Here is a 14,215-nt window from a genome sequence, read left to right as displayed (position 1 = left end):
AAGCTGCCGTATACTGAGTCAGACCATTGGTCCGTCTTGCCCAGATTTGTTGACACTGACTGGCAGCCGCGGCTCTCCAGGGTTTCAGGCCGGATTCTTACCTTGCCCTACCTGGAGCCGGGGATTGAAACTGGGAAATTCATGTAACCCTCTCTGGAAGAGCAATGAGAGCCAAGCAATAGGATTCATTAAGGGCACAGTCCTATTAATTGCACCCTAGGTGATTTTAAGCCCCTGAATTCGGAGGCATCCAAACATCCGGTGCAGGGTGGGGAAACAGCAGAGGTGATCTTTGCCTTCTTATCCTACCATCCCGCAGAGTTTAGCCCATCTAGTGAGGGCGTTTCAGAGGGGAAGAGAAGGAAGCTTGGACTGGGAGTCAGGAGATCTGGGTTCTAGTCCCCACTTGGCCATGGAAACCCACTGGGTGACTTTGGTCCAGTCACAGACTCTCAGCCCAACCTACCTCACAGGGTTGTTGTTGTGAGGATAACATGGAGAGGAGGAGGATTATGTACACCGCCTTGGGTTCCTTGCAGGAAAAAAGGCGGGATATAAATGTAATGAATAAATAAATAAATAAATAAATAAATAAATATCCTAGCCTGTCTAGTCCCCTCCCCTCACCGCCCACCGGAACGCCCCCTTCCCCACGCAAGGAGGCTTTTCCGACCTCGGAGGGCAGCCAGTGCAGTTCTTTCTGTGCCAGCTGCAAGGGACGGGAAAAGTGCTGACCTTGGAGGAGGAAGTCTGAACCATCCTGTGGTCCCTGGGACACTTGCCTACAGGAAAGACTACAGGAGTGCTCGCTCCATGTCTGATTGCATTTGAACTTATTTAAAATTGAAACACTTTAAATAGCAGCAGCCCCATCAGGATTGGGACCATGGCAAGTGTTTTTAAAAGAATCCTCCTATGGACCCAACAAAAAAAAATCTTCCCTACCTAGCTGCTATTTGCTCTTTCCTGTGGCGCAGATCAGCTTTGGAGGGGAGGAGCAACTTTTGCCCATGAGAGAAGGATTAGGCTGATGCCCCGTGGTCCCAGTCCTGATCTGCTCTCCTTCCCCTGTAGGTGATGTTTAAAACTGAACATGTTATCCTGTATTTAACATATCATCTGCATTGACTCTTTATGAAATAATGCAATGAATAGGATGGGAGGGTCACATTTAAATGTGATGCTGTGGATATTTTTTAAAAAAGGAAAAAGAGGTGTGTGTCAGGACCTCATGCAGTGGTCTCAAGTTCTGCCGACTGAGAAACTAGGAATCCATGGCTTAGGTTGAAGCAGCACTGGTATTCTAATAGTACCATATTTCTTCGATTCTAAGACACACTTTTTTCCAATATAAACATCTCTAAAAATGGGGTGCGTCTTAGAATCGCAGGTGCGATGATTATTCTTAGAATCAAAGCTTTTTTCTGTTGGTGGTACTGAAATTCGTGTGCGTCTTACAATTGATGGCGTCTTACAATCGAAGAAATACGGTACTTATGTATGGGGTAGCAACATAATTTAAATATAATGTCAGATGCATAGAGCTTCATACAGATATGGCTGTATTTTTGCGTGCTCAGGGTCACTTTTAAATTAGTCTAAAAATTTTGACTAGCAGAGAACATACAGGGAGCTAAACATTGGAAGAAGGAACTACACAAGTGAATATTTGCACTTGATGAACAGCTTGCAATCCAAACTCCCTGGGAATGGGTTGCCAAATAGAAGCAAATATTTCAGTTCCACATAGCACAAAAGGATGTGAGTTCTTGCATGCCTTTAGGGTGCTGGAATGGGTGGAGTTGAAGGGAAAGAAGTTGCATGCAAGTATAAGTGAATTCACATTTGCATTTATAGTTATTAAACAGTGTTTTGTTTAAGGAACAAAATAAATAGAAATTTAGTTTTATTTAGATAGTAGAAGAAATTGTTGGGATTCTGGTTTCAACTAAACTCAGAGCCATCTTCTCTAGTTCAGACTGTTTACCTGCTATTGCAACTTCTCTAGTGATTGAATTTCACGTTTTCTCCTTGTTATTAATAAATGTTTATCTACCCCCTCTGAGTAAAAAACATCTAAATAAGGATAGGTGGTTCAGACTGCAAGAGTTCATCGAAAGAAAGACATCTGAGTATCCAGGAGCATCTGTGATACTGGCAGGAGATTTTAATGCCAGAATTGGTCCGAATGATGAAGTTCTTTACCGCCATTATGGTGAACACCCTCCTGAAACAGAGGTGGCACATTTATTACCTGAAAGGCAGTCTAAAGACAAGGGTTGCAATTACTCCAGATTGTGCCTCCTACATATGATAAATGCTTTAGATTTAGTGTTGTTAAATGGGGGCACAGAGGGAGACAGAAAAGGTGAATACACATTTTTATCAGGTTCTGGAGCATCAACAATTGATTATTTTATTGTATCGTATAATCTGTTAAATTTGGTGATTAGTTGCAGGGTGGGTACGCGTACAGAGAGTGACCACCTTCCTTTTTTTGACACAAAATTGGGTGGGATAGCTAATACCCTGGAAGGCAGAAACAAACTTCAAAGTGATCTTGATAGGCTGGAGTGCTGGGCTGAAAACAACACGATGAAATTTAATAGGGATAAATGCCAAGTTCTACATTTAGGAAATAGAAACCAAAGGCACAGTTACAAGATGGGGGATACTTGGCTCAGCAATACTACAAACGAGAAGGATCTTGGAATTGTTGTAGACTGCAAGCTGAATATGAGCCAACAGTGTGATATGGCTGCAAGAAAGGCCAATGCTATTTTGGGCTGCATTAATAGAAGTATAGCTTCCAAATCACGTGAGGTACTGGTTCCTCTCTATTTGGCCCTGATTAGGCCTCATCTAGAGTATTGCGTCCAGTTCTGGGCTCCACAATTCAAGAAGGACGCAGACAAGCTGGAGCGTGTTCAGAGGAGGGCAACCAGGATGATCAGGGGTCTGGAAACAAAGCCCTATGAAGAGAGACTGAAAGAACTGGGCCTGTTTAGCCTGGAGAAGAGAAGATAGAGGGGAGACATGATAGCACTCTTCAAATACTTAAAAGGTTGTCACACAGAGGAGGGCCAGGATCTCTTCTTGATCCTTCCAGAGCGCAGGACACGGAATAATGGACTCAAGTTAAAGGAAGCCAGATTCCAGCTGGACATCAGGTAAAACTTCCTGACTGTTAGAGCAGTATGACAATGGAACCCATGACATAGGGAGGTTGTGGGCTCTCCCACACTAGAGGCCTTCAAGAGGCAGCTGGACAAGCATCTGTCGGGGATGCTTTAGGGTGGATTCCTGCATTGAGCAGGGGTTTGGACTCGATGGCCTTGTAGGCCCCTTCCAACTCTGCTATTCTATGATTCTATGATTAATGGTACTCCTGAACCTTAGGGATCAGGAAGTCCATGCAGATCATGGACCTTGGATCTTCCCAGAGCCTGAAATTAGAGCCTCACGTGTAAGATGGTCTGGCAGGTTAGATAACGACCTATGGCTATTGTTACAGTCAGAAAATTGTCTTAGATTGCGAGACACTTTGCTAACTGCGGGGTTCTCGCAAACTGTCTTAGAGTCGTATCAAGAGATTATTTTATTCTTTCAAAACTGTTTGACTCGAAAACTCCCCGCATATGTCCCTCCCTGTAGATCCAAACCTTGATTTGACCAAGAATGTGTGGATATGAAGAAATTTATTTATTTATTTTATTTATTTAAGGATTTTTATGCCGCCATTCAGCCAAAAAAGGCTCTCACGGCGGTTTACAAAAGTATTTCTTGACAGTCCCTGCCCACAGGCTTACAATCTAAAAGACACGACACAAAAGGAAAGGGGATTGGGAGGGAGGAGGAGGAGGGGGAAAAGGAAAGCAAATTCAGGCACTACAATCTTAATTGTATTAAGAAATCCTTAATAGATAAATACAGGACGTACAGGGAATTAGATTTGCCGACTCTACCTTCTGAATGGTTGTCTTTAAAGAAGGGATATAAAAACTTGATTAAGGAGAAAAAGAATCAGGCGCAGAGAGCGGATTGGTAGAATCTAATTGTCGCTTCAAGGGCTCGGGACACAGCCACCTTTTGGAGAATTGTCTCCTCTGGTTGGCAGAGTAAACCAGGTAGAATGGACTTTCATATTCCTGTTAAGACCTGGAAACTATACTTTAGTGAACTGTATGCAGAAAGACAAACTGGAATCTCACTGTCGCAAACTGAACTGGCGAATGTCCCCGATTGGCCTCCTGTTTCTATTTCTGAAATTAACAGCCTTATTTCTATACTTAAACAAGGTAAAGCACCCGGGAGTGACAATATTCTTCCTGAGATGCTTAAGGTCAATATGGAGTGGTGGGCCCCTGTTCTAGCAGTCTTATTTACTTGTATCAATCGGACAGCATGTATACCAGAGGACTGGGGCCTTGCTACAATTGTTCCGATATATAAAAAAGGGAAAAGAGGGGACCCTGCTAATTATAGGCCAATTAGTCTGCTGAGCATTGTGAGTAAGTTGTATGCTAGTCACCTTCTTGAGAAACTTTTAAGCTGGATGGAGGAGGAAAATCTTCTGGAAGATGAGCAGGCAGGCTTCAGACCTGGGCGTTCCACAGCGGATCAAGGACTTGTACTACAACATCTGGCTGAGAAATACTCCTCTGCTTCCGGAGGGACACTTTACACAGCCTTCATCGACTTTAAGTCTGCTTTCGATCTAATCCTGAGAGACAGGTTGTGGCAAAGGCTTGAGGATACCAACATTGATAGGCAATTGTTGTTTCTTATTCGTAGCCTCTATGATAAAACGTGGGTGCAGGTGAGATGCGACCGTGTAGGCCATCTGACCAGAGCGATTCCAACTCACATTGGTGTTAGACAGGGCCATGTTCTTGCCCCCACCTTGTTTAACATTTATATCAACTCTTTGGTCAAGGGGCTCTCTGAGATAAACTCTCACCCTCCCAAGTTGGCACATAGATCGTTGTCTATTTTACTATATGCAGATGACACGGTACTTCTTTCTTTGACATGCATTGGCTTGAGGCGGTTATTAAGAGCTTTAGGCATCTATTGTAAAACCGAAAAGTTGGTAATTAATTACACTAAATCTAAAGTCTTGGTTTTTACCAGAAAGTGGATTAAACGTCATTGGCAGATAAATGGGCGTTCAATTTAACAGGTTAAAACTTATAAATATTTGGGAGTCATCTGGAGGAGTCAAATCTCTAATGCCATTGCAAATGCACAGAGGAGTGCCAAATCATTAATTTCCTTTTTTTATGCCAAAGGAGGACAGTACATACCATCAGCCTTACAAGTGTTTTCCGCCAATGTGTTAACACAATTGCTTTATGGTGCACAATTCTGTACTTCCAGCAATTTTACTGCTATGGAATCCACCCAAACAAAATTTCTGAGAAATATTCTTTGTCTTCCAAGCTGTGTGCCCAACGTACTTCTATATCTAGAGACAGGTCAAATCTTGGTTGAATCCCGTGCCTGGAGGTACAAGTTAAACTTCTGGCTAAAAATGACATTCTCTCCTCAAGGCTTGGCCCCTTTGACTCTGACTGATGCATTTCAGTCCAAATGGAAAAGGGCTGTGAACAGAAAATTTTGTACTTTGGGTTTCTCGCGAAATGCCATTTTGGCATTAGGCCTTTCAAAAGCCAAGGAGGATATATACCAGCGTATTAGTGACATTGAGTTACAAGATCATATAAGAGCAGCAACCCCATATCCTGAATTTAGAGATAGGGGGCAGGCTCTCTTTCCTGCAATGTATTTAACTTCTTTAACTATTCCAAAATACAGGAAAGCGTTCACGCAGGCTAAATTTACTGTGCTTCCCTCCGCATTTTTGGAGGGTAAATATAATAATATTCCATATTCTAAGCGCCTATCCTCCTGTAAAGCTGACATGATAGAAACTGTGGATCATGTATTGTTGTACTGCTCCTTTTATTGTGATTTTCGGCATACTTTCATCACTCCTATTTTACAAGGAATACCTGGGAGATCTGATGTGTTCTATACAGACTATCTTTTGGCTGATCAGAACTCTCAGATAACCTCCAGGGTGGCTAAATTTTGTGCTGCTGCAATTGCTTGTCGGCGTGGGATGATATCATCTGATTGTGATAATGTTTTAATCTCTTAAAATATGCGGGACATGTACTAATTCATTGTTACCCTATATTGTTTTATTCATAGTCCCATTTTATTCTGTCGGTTTGGGAATATTATATGTGCTCATATTGTTGTGTTGTTTTGCTGGTTTTGTGACCGTAAATAAATTCAACCTGTTGTGTAATAATCATTAAGTAGATGGATAAATCTTATGTCAGTGGCAAATTGAAGTTTATTTGGATATTTGCGTATTTGGATATTTTTGGCATTTCAGTTTTCCTGAAATGGATGCAAATAAAGATGGAACTTTTTTGCATAACACATCATTTTCCCTTCTATTTGAGAGTGTTCTGGGATTGACGTAATTCAGTTCTAGTAGGTTTCAATAGAAAGTGAAGGCAATACCTAAGGATCACACCCCATTTCCCCCATTTTTGTGTGTGTGAAGAGGCTGTTGCAAACAGAGCTTTCTGTAATGTTTCTTTGCTTTTCCTCTGGGCCCAAATTCAAGTTAATGAGCTTTGGAATAGAAGTTGTGCTTCTGTGCATGAGTAAATATATAGCAGTATACAACTAACTGTGAAAATAAATGTTTAGTTTTTGTTAGTGTGCAGCGTTTGCTAAAAAATAACCCACCATATGATCAGTTACCAGCGTGTTGGTTGAGACACTTAAGGACTTTTCATTAAACAGCACTGCCACCTTGTGGTAATTGGCTAAAAAAAATTCTCTTGAAAATGGGGCTCTCGTTGACACACGTGTTGAAAAGGAATAGCTTGTACAGAAATAAATGTGTCACTTTTCATGCACACAGTTGCTCTTTTGGTGTCTTCTTCAGCATCGGGATTTTACTATACGTAGTGTAGTAACCCTTTGTTCAATAGTTCTCATGCCTACTATAACTAAGCGTGTGACTAAGCCTAAGTAGAGGATGTATAACTGAAACAATCACAAATTCCTAACATTTCTCCATGCCCTCGTCATTTAAGATTGTAAACTCGTTGGGGGTAGCGACCTGTCCACTTCTACTTTGTAAAGCACTATGCATAATGATTATGCCTTCCTCCTTCCTATTACTGTTATTTCTTTCTTTGTTTATTTCTTTAGTTTATTATTTATTTATTCAGATTTATATACTGCTTTCCACAAAGTATCAGATTGGTGAACATAAAATACAGTGGCATAAAAATAACCGTAAATATCACAGATTGTTGGTTGTTTTTTATGCTCTTCATGGTTTAAATTTTTGTGAACCGCCCAGAGTGCTTCAGCTATTGGGCGGTATAAAAATGTAATAAATAAATAAATAAATAAATTCTGCATCAACAGCAGCCACATCATGGTTGGGTCCTTGACAAGTGTTTTTATAAGCATTGCTCTACAACTGTTAGGCCAACTTCAGCTGGTAACCTCAAGGTTAGATTACTGTAATGCACTCTAAGTGGGATGACCTTTGCATTTGGTTGGAAGCTGTCACATATGGCCATCTAAAGGGAAGGGGGCATAAGATGATTAGGTCCAGGGTCTAAAATTACTAGCTGCACCAGTGCGAAGTCCGCTTGAAATGATATGTAGTTGGGTGGTCAAATATAAGATCTGCAAAATGAGTTAAAGGCTGATCAAAGCACACACACACCCCCAGCTGCTCAAAATAAGAGTACATTTGTAAGAAAAGGACCATCCAATTCAAATAGGACTTAGATTCCCCCTATGTGTGCAAGTCTCATACACACACACACACCTACTTCTCCCTCTCTTTCTGTCCCAGACAGATACGTAGAGAGAGATCGGGGCTTGGTCATAAGTGCTTGGTCCCCTGTTTGTGGCCTTAACTGAATAGACTGAATTTACAGATAAGATATAGTTAAGATGGGAACCATAAAAAAATATTAGTAGTTTTTTCCTGCCCCCTAGCCAATTCTGGGAAGGAGGGTTGTTACTGCTGTTTGAAGCACAGGCAGGGAAGATTTTTCGAAGGGGAAGGGGTGGGGGAAAGGACATGCATTTCCTTTCCCACCTTCCTGAAACCTCCCTCCTGCCCCCACATTGTGTTATATAGCACTATGGGCCTTGGGTTCATGAAACTGGGTGCCAGCCCTGAACTTGAACACTTTTGTTGCTATGAAGCAGTCGTTTCAGGAGGGTGGTATAGGAAAGGAGATCCTATTTTCCTTACTGAAAATTACTATCTGGCTATAGCAGCGATAATTAAATGCATTCTTTGAGTCTAACACTTAAAAAATTATCTTCAGAGAACAGAATCTGGTTCTCATTTTCCCGTGAAGAAAATTATTATGCAATACATGTAACAATTTTGGCATATGTAGATTTTTGCATTTTAATCTTTTTTTCTTATTTCCTCAAGACTAGTATAAAGGAAGGATTACTTTTGAAGCAAACCAGCTCTTTCCAGAGGTGGAAAAAACGTTACTTTAAACTTCGGGGCCGTACTCTTTACTATGCCAAGGATTCAAAGGTAATTTATTCTGTTAGTAATTAACATGCTTTCTCTGTAACAAAAATGGATTTGTGGGCTATTTAAGCCTATTATGATAGCAGTTTTAAAATAGTAATAAATTTATTGTTCATCATTTTTCTTTATAAAAATTAGTTGTGTTCACTGTATAATTTTTTTGTAACTTTCTAAGGCCTTAGACCTAAGGTTTATCCCGAGATCGTCCCAGGGTCATCCCTGTTCATGTAAATGACACACAGGGGATCCCGGGAGCAGGCAGGGATGACCCCAGGACGATCCCGGGATAAACCTTAGGTTTAACTAAGGCCTCAGATACTTAAACAAAACAAATGAAGAGAAGGGCTATCTTCTTATTTTGGGGAGACAATATTAAATTGTTGGGATTTATGTTGAGAGATGGGATTTATGTTGTTAGCATTCTTCTCAAACTGATCTTGGCCAAAGCGGCTGTGATCTCAAAATGGACATTCCCCAAAAGTACACCGAAATGACCTAGCTGTAGACTAGGTTGCTTCAGCAGCAAGATTTAGCAGAGTGATTAGTATACTGGACTCGGCTCTGACAATTTAGCGGGTTTTCCTTGTTCATAAGATAATGGCATGTCTCAAGCTCAGATAGTTTCTTAGGTTTTTCAAAATTCAGGATCTGTAGATTGCCCTTAAAGCCATTCTTGAGTAGTAAACAGGAGTCCTAGGGCAGGGGTGGGCTACTTGTGGCCTTCCAGAGCTTTTGGCATCCATCAGCACTAGCTAGCACAGCTAATGGTAAGGGATCATGGAAGTTATAGACCAAGACCTCTGGAAGGTCATAAGTTGCCCACCCCGGCCTAGGTACTGCTCACCTTCTCAGTGCAACAGAGCAGAAGCTTTGTTTCTGTGCATCCCTCATATCTTAGGAAGACACTAATAGTTAAATGGAAATAAGTGAACTTGAAGACATGTCAGTCTCTGTACAATGGTACTATACTTATGCAGAAGAATAACTTTTGAATAATCCATGAGAATGGAATTAATGACATGCTTGGGTGAAAAGAAAAACATGCCAACTGCAGTGATCTTTGGGCGTGATGTCCTATCTTAAACACCCCTTTCTTTCAGTTTTCTTTTTTCATTTTAAGCAACAACTTCCCCATTTAGGTAACTATGTTAACATCCTTTTGAGATACCAGCGTAATTAGATTGTTAAATATTTAAGAGTGGGAGCCTTGATTTTATTTTGGCTTGGTGTGTTTGCTTTGAAAAAAGGGTCTGAAAGGATAACATGCAAATGGAAGCACAGTACGCTTAGAAATGAAATGCATCTCTGTGTTCTTTCCCCAGTCCTTAATATTTGATGAAGTTGACCTGTCTGATGCCAGCGTTGCTGAATCGAGCACAAAAAATGTCAACAACAGCTTCACGGTATGCTGCCAAACTACTTGACATGTTCAAAAATCATTTGAGTTATTTTTGTTTTTGCTTTGCCTTCATTTTAAACTTATTCTAGTTGAATTTCTCCCAGTGTTGTTGTTGTTTTTATAAGAGATTGGTTTTATTGAACCATCTTCTGTTTACTACATAGGTATTTATTTATTTGGAGGATTTTTATCTCCTTTTCAACTGGAAAAGGCTTCCAGAACAGCTTACATATACCAATAATAAGGATTTAAGATCAACTGATATGCAGGCAATACAATGCACATGATAAAGCACTCCAAAAGCAAAACAGACGACCCCCAGTAATGCAACCAGTTTATAATTTTTATAGATTTATAAAAAAATAGAATTCTAAAGTTTTAAGCTCATATAGCAAGTCAGAAAAACAGTCCCTGCTATCTAGAAACTTACAACTTATAGATAGCACATGGCATCTCCAGCTTTCACTAGTCTTGTGTTAGCTTGCAGGTTGTAATACAGTGCTTACAATCTTAACAAGGCACAAAAGAGATTGGGGAATGTAAAGGGATATATAATCAAAAGTTCCACAGGCTTAATTCTGAATTCCTACTGATTACCAGATTTAATGAGTGCTATCTTGAGGAAAAACCTGAAGAGAAAAGTAGAAGTTTCCTGAAAGAGGAGGTGTGGGGGAGGATTCCAACTCTTTAAGGCAGGTGTGAAAAAAGTGTGGCATGCTGGTAGCTCCCAAACGCTGTCTGTTGGGCCCTAGACCCCAAGCATCTACCAGCACTGAGAAAAAAAGAGGGGGACACTCTAGGAACAAGATCTATGGTTCCTGCAAAAAGCTCATTCTTACAATGTCCCAGCAAGCAAGGTTGAAGTTTCCCACCTACAAGTTCCTGCTCTATAACAAGAAACATACAGCTGTTCTAAAGCATTTCCCTCTTTATTTGGTGATTGCCTTGGAGTGGCTGAAATTCATACATTCAATAGAATTCATAAATTCAGTAGAATTAATCTGAGCAGAAAAAGTCAAAAATAAATTGAAAATAATATTATGACGACAACAACGATGATGATGAGAGAATATCACCAATATTCAAAGAAAATGAAAGGTTGGATTAAATTGGCATAACTGGAAATTCCTGATTTATTAAACCAAACCCTAGTTTAAAGCAGGCTTACAATCCTGGCTTGTTTGGGCTCTATAAGCCATAGAGTCTGGTTTGGATGTCACAGTAAGCTATCTCTGCCTGGTTCGTTTACATCAGGAGTGGTCTGAGGCCAATTTGGTTGCACGAAGGGAACAGTGAAACAGTAGTTAACGGCCTGCATGCAGAGGCTTGTTGATCATTCATATTTTGATTCCTGGCTTGTCATCATGTATGGACTTGTCTACAATGTCTTAAGATGAATTCCCAGCTATTTGCAAACATGGCCATTGGATGACAGACAAACAATCATGTGGAAAGAGAAAAAGGAGAATCCGAAATGCATGAAAGTACTGCAGGAGTAACAGAAGGAAGAGAAAGGGCAGCCAGATTTAAGCATAATAATTGTTCTTAAAAGCCAGGGACTGAATAAAATCAGCACATATGTATACCTTTTTTTGTGTAGAAATTACTTTAGAGCTAATATCTTCTGCTCCATAAGTTAGGACTCAAGTCTTAATGATCTCATTGTTATTATGGTTGTTACGCCCCTATCTGGCCAGGGATAACCTAGCTTCAGTCGTCCATACTCTGGTAACCTCCAAATTAGATTACTGCAATGCCCTCTACGTGGGGCAGCCTTTGAAGATGATTCAGAAGCTGTAGCTTGTGCAAAATGCAACAGCCAGATTGATAACTGGAACAAGGAGGTTTGAACATATAACACCAATTCTGGCCCGCTTGCATTGGCTGCCTATATGTTTCTGAGCCCAATTCAAGGTGCTGGTTTTAAGCTATAAAACCCTACATGGCTTGGGACCACAATATCTGATGGAACGCCTCTCCCAACATGAACCTACCCGTACACTGCGCTCAACGTCTAAGGTTCTCCTCTGAGAGCCTACTCCAAGGGAAGCTCGGAGGATGACAACAAGGCAGAGGGCCTGTTCAGTGGTGGCCCCCCAATTATGGAATGATCTCTCCAAGGAGGCTCGCCTGGCACCAACACTTATCTTTTCGGCGCCAGGGCAAGACTTTTCTCTTCTCCCAGGCATTTAACAGCATTTAACAATACTAAGTTTGTTTGTTTTTAACGGACCCCAGAACTGTTGTTTTTAAATGGATACTGTTGTTTTTATGTTGTATACTTTTTAATGTTCACTGTTTTTAACTTTTGTAAACCACCCAGAGAGCTTTGGCTATGGGGCGGTATATAAATGTAATAAATAAATAAATAAATAAATAAAATGATCAAGAGAGAGAGAGAAGATAGCAACAAGAACCACACTCGAAGAGACACAGCCAAGATTGGAAAGGACAAAAACAAAAAACAAAACACCTATGATTAGATATACAAAAGAAAACGAGCACTAGTTAAACAAATGAAATCAAGGAAGAACAGACCTTGAAAACCCTGAACTGGCTAAAAAATTAATTGAGAAAAGAAAGACTGATGATCTCCAAAGCTGGAGAAAGATCAAGCAAAATGTGACCTTTGTTTTTATCAAACAGAAGCTTACTCTAAATTTTTTTAAAAACGTATATGCATTTTATTTATGATTATTTGTTCCATGTGAGTTGCCATTTTATTTTCAGGGTAATCAATCATATTTGAATATTACTATTTAAAGACACCTGCTGCTTAATTTTCATGCAAGAAGATGTAGAAAGGAAACACATTTCCCCAGAAAGTATTCTGCAAATCCTATGAAGCAGTAAATGTTGGGAGACAATGCATTTTCTGCTTTATTTCTTTTGGAAAGTTAAAATGGTGCAGTGTACTGGATCTACCTTGTAAAGAATATTTTCCTCTAAAATAAGTGCTTCCGTGAAAAGCCTTCCTTTGGAATATCATGTTACACTTCTTTTGTATTGCAAAAATTCCTTTTAGCAGCATGTAGGCCTCTGCCAGTATGCTTGCTAGGGAGGGGAAGGTGTGCCATTTTTAGATTTGAGAGTGTCAGTCAGTCCAGTGCTTAGTTCTGACCAATCAGCTTTTCAGCTATTGCCTTAAGAAAAAGGATTAAATAAGCAAAAAATTGTTGCTTGCAAGTACTCACTGGAAAAAGGTCACTAAAGTTAAATGAATAGTATTAAAAAATCAATAGAGTCGACTTATGGTTATGTTAGATTTCAGTAGCGAGATTAGAGACTTCCTTTAAATGAATTATGCTGAATTGTGCTAAAATCTATAGAGCGCCTCTAGTTTGGTACTTATGGTCTGACCAGTTTATTTATTTATTTAATCAATTCATAGACCACTTACCATATCTAAAACACACTCCTCTTACTAGTTGAGCTTTACCTTTTTTTCTATCTCTATTTACAAGAAACTAACAAAATAACTTAACTAAAATGCAAACATTTCATTCATGTAGTGTCTTACCAAGAATCAGACAAAAGCTGGGACCAGAAATGCAGAATTTTGGGATATGGGATGCTTTATCCTAAAATAACACTTCTGGCTCATCTTCTAGCCCATTTCTCTCTACCTCCTCTTTGTTGCTTTATAACAGCACTTCTAGAGATGAAAAATTTCCGGAAATTTGAAGCCATGGAAAAAACCCGTCTCCCCCCCCCCCGTTTTTTCAGGGGGAGGGGGGAGAACGGAAATGTTCAGAAAAATTGAAATAATGCAATATTAGCATTTTATTTATATTGAAAGTCACTTTGTTACTTTAGGAACATAAAATGTAATTATGTCCTAGTTGGTTTGGCATAAAATTATTACATTTGGTAAACAAGTATTACAAATTGAATTTACTTTTTACGTTTTTTACTTTTTTGGGTAACAAATGGAGCTACAAGATCCTGAACTGTTAGGGACACCTGAACGGTAAGGAACCTCTTTGGTTCTGCCAGTTTATGAGGAGCAGGCAAAAAACAATTTAAAACAACAACAGAAGAAACCATCAACAATAGTAACAAAGAAAAGTATTTATGTCTCTGCTAGTCCTCCACAGTGTTAAGCAGACATAAAACACCCATTCCCATAAAAAGAACTGAGAAAAAAATGGGGGGCAAGATTAAATGAATATGCATGAAATTTAATCAGACACATTTCCTGAGCTATAGCC

The 14,215-nt window shown here is 39.9% G+C and overlaps 2 protein-coding genes across 2 annotated transcripts in view; both read left to right on the top strand.

Annotated features, from left to right (window-relative positions):
- Positions 1–14,215, top strand: part of NAA16 (N-alpha-acetyltransferase 16, NatA auxiliary subunit) — a 439,249-nt gene that overhangs the window by 327,452 nt on the left and 97,582 nt on the right. The window lies entirely within an intron of this gene.
- DGKH (diacylglycerol kinase eta) overlaps positions 1–14,215 on the top strand; it is a 134,061-nt gene that overhangs the window by 51,042 nt on the left and 68,804 nt on the right. The window contains exons 2-3 of the mRNA XM_063125965.1: positions 8,498–8,608; positions 9,928–10,008. The gene's annotated coding sequence lies outside the window, so the exon portion shown is untranslated. The remainder of the gene's footprint in view (positions 1–8,497; positions 8,609–9,927; positions 10,009–14,215) is intronic.

Source organism: Elgaria multicarinata, chromosome 5 (genome assembly GCF_023053635.1).
Source record: "Elgaria multicarinata webbii isolate HBS135686 ecotype San Diego chromosome 5, rElgMul1.1.pri, whole genome shotgun sequence".
NCBI lineage: Eukaryota > Metazoa > Chordata > Lepidosauria > Squamata > Anguidae > Elgaria > Elgaria multicarinata.
This window is presented reverse-complemented; position numbering and strand designations above follow the sequence as displayed.